General features: G+C 42.8%; 1 long non-coding RNA gene across 1 annotated transcript; it reads right to left on the reverse strand.

The window, feature by feature from the left end:
- Nucleotides 1-2,410, reverse strand: LOC138948013 (uncharacterized). The gene is made up of 3 exons (XR_011449865.1): nucleotides 2,130-2,410; nucleotides 1,490-1,564; nucleotides 1-1,064 (listed from the first exon to the last, which is right to left on the reverse strand). It is a non-coding gene; the product is annotated as an uncharacterized lncRNA (long non-coding RNA).
- Between the last annotated feature and the right edge of the window lie 849 nt (nucleotides 2,411-3,259).

The following is a 3,259-nucleotide window of genomic DNA, read 5'->3' on the forward strand; positions in this document are numbered from 1 at the left end:
TTTCTTTCTTTATTTGGTGTTTAACGTCGTTTTCAACCACGAAGGTTATATCGCGACGGGGAAAGGGGGGGGGGGAGATGGGATAGAGCCACTTGTTAATTGTTTCTTGTTCACAAAAGCACTAATCAAAAAATTGCTCCAGGGGCTTACAACGTAGTACAATATATTACCTTACTGGGAGAATGCAAGTTTCCAGTACAAAGGACTTAACATTTCTTACATACTGCTTGACTAAAATCTTTACAAACATTGACTATATTCTATTCAAGAAACACTTAACAAGGGTAAAAGGAGAAACAGAATCCGTTAGTCGCCTCTTACGACATGCTGGGGAGCATCGGGTAAATTCTTCCCCCTAACCCGCGGGGGGTAGCCTGGGACATAATGTTGGGACAAGTTCTTCATGAACTCGTCCCACATGTCACGGAACGGTGCAAATATGTCTCTCTGCCTTCTGGCAGTTCTAGTTGATTTGTCGTCAAAACGCAAATGTGTCATGAGGAGCTGGAAGCGTCTCCTGCTCATGCATGCTCTGATCATAGTGAAACCATTCACAGAGTCCCACAATGTTTCAGTGTTCACAAAGCCTTGTTTTCTGGTACCCAGAAAAAGAAGCAAACCAATGAGACCTTCACATTCAACTGTGTCCATTGGCTCCCACTTCTCCTTCAAGATCCGGGAACCTTCAATGTTTGTAAACTGGACAATGTCACTAATCATTTTGTCATTTACAAACAGTCTGTAAGCATCACGTGGACTGTTAGCATGCTGACAACCAACAGCCTGATTGCCAGAAGCCCTGAAAACATTTCTGGCAAGGGTCCTTGCCTTGTTGGGGTTTGGATTCCTGCTCCATTTTGTCCCATCCTTGGCAGTTTCACCCGTGAATGTTGTGGCAGTCTGGTTATCCTCCCCCCTCTCCTCCCCTTCCCCTGAAGAATCAGACTCCTCACTGGGTGTGTCACTATCTGCTGGTGCAGGCGGCTCCTCTTCACTCGTCTCGTCATCTACACTGACAAGACCTTCTTGTGTGTCCGAGGCTGCATCTGCATCCACATCTTGCGCTGAAACAAACATAGCCAAACTGATAATGCAACAGATGAAAAGAAAACAACTGCTCAAGAAACTATTCAGAAATTCCGGACTCTCTCTCTCTCTCTCTCTCTCTCTCTCTCTCTCTCTCTCTCTCTCTCTCTCTCTCTCTCTCTCTCTCTCTCTCTCTCTCTCTCTCTCTCTATCACACAAACAGAGACACAAAAACACAGACCTCTCACTCGTAAACACATTGCATGTACTGTACATACACACAGAAAACAATGCAACAATTATAAAATAAAACCAGTGCAAATAAACCAGATGCTCTTGCATAGTGATAAGCACACCGGCCGATATACACAACATAAACAAGAGAGAGAGAGGAGGGGGGTGTTAGTGGTTTGTAATATCATGCATATGGGGGGGGGGGGGGGTTAGCGGTTCTATAACTTACACAGGCCCTCATCCTCAAAAGCGCCGCCTTCTGCTACTGCTAAGGCCTCAAATATGTTTGGTCTCTCCTGGGCATCTGCAACCAAAGACACAGGCCATTAATTTCATGAACAGATTGTCACAAGGACTGGCCTCCAAGTTTGATCGAGCAAACGAGAATAAGAAGAAGATATCGATTTTCTATTACTTTCACCATGAGACGATAAACAACATTGACTAACAATATCACGACACCATTACATGCCTACACCACTGTGTATGAAAACAAATGGATGAAAATACCAGACCAAAGTTAAAAGAAACATTAATAATAATAATAATGAATAATAATGAATTTTATTTATAATGCGCCTTTCCTCATAGAAAAACAAGCTCATTGCACATTACAGAAAACTTGTTAAAAAAAGTAATAAGACAAGACTTAAAATCATTACAGACAGCAATTAGTGAGAACACAGAATAAATATGTAAAACAGTATGTACATTCAATGGCCAACCGGATAGAACAAGTTACACACACACGCATTCACGCACACACACACACACGCACACACGCACGCACGCACGCATACACACACACACACACACACACACACACACACACACCATTACATTGCATTACAACAACAACAACAACTCACCTTTTCAGCTCTCCATCCTTGCAGTTACAAGATGTTGCCGCTCTTTGGAAGTGAAGAATGACAAATAGAATCATGCAGCCGAAGAGTGGCAGTGATGCGATTGTCTAAGTTGCTCAAGGAGGCGTCCAGTTCTCGGAATTTCAAAACCGAAACAAAAGCGACTGATTCTCAGAATTTCAAGACCGAAACAAAGCGACTGATTCTCAGAATTTCAAAACCAAAACAAAGGCAACTGGTTCTCAGAATTTCAATACCAAAACCAAATCGATTGGTTCTCAGACTTTCAAACAAAATGTGTTTTTTTATCCAGAACAAGCAGGCGTATGTTTTTTCCAACAGTTCTTGTATGGCCTGTATTGTCAGGAAAAGTATAAACAACACTCTGCCTCTACTTTGTACAGTATGGGTCGTGGATGACCCGCATCATCGGGAGAAGAATAATCAGCTTTCTACCTCTTTGAACATTATGGGCCCTGTACGACCCGCGCTGTCGGTTAAGGAATAGTCACGTAGGGCACTCTTTAATATGTATGGGTCCTCCACGACCCGTATCGTCGTGAGTGTTATAATCAAATTAACACCTTAATTACCTAATGACCACTTCACAAACTCACACTAGCGCGTCACCTTATTCCCACTACTATGAGTTATACACAACTACAATAAGCGATAAACGTTTCATATGCTGATCAGGATGCAATGAACTTTGACACGCTCCAATTAAAGCCCATTATAGGGGCCGCGGTGTCCGTCTCTCTCCTTGAGGATAAAAGGGCTCACAGCCTTTTCAACATTGTTATCAAAATCAAAGTCTTTCGGTAACCTGGAAAGCTCCTCGGAGCTAGTACTGTCTCAAATATCCACCGATCGCCGTAGGTCGAAGTTGAAGACTATCAAGTGTATGCATGCTGTAGAGGTGGAAGGTGCACAGAAAATGGAAGCAATCATTACAATCAAACTTTGTTTCCTGATTCCAAAAACATATAGATATGATATGTTTAGATTAAAAACACGCTCAGAAAGTTAAAACGAACAGAGGTACAGAAAAGCGTGCTATGCAGCACAGCGAAACCACTACAGCGCTGAACAGGCTCGTCACTTTCACTCCGTTTTGCACAAGCGGCGGACTA

Source organism: Littorina saxatilis, linkage group LG1 (assembly GCF_037325665.1).
Source record: "Littorina saxatilis isolate snail1 linkage group LG1, US_GU_Lsax_2.0, whole genome shotgun sequence".
Classification (NCBI taxonomy): domain Eukaryota; kingdom Metazoa; phylum Mollusca; class Gastropoda; order Littorinimorpha; family Littorinidae; genus Littorina; species Littorina saxatilis.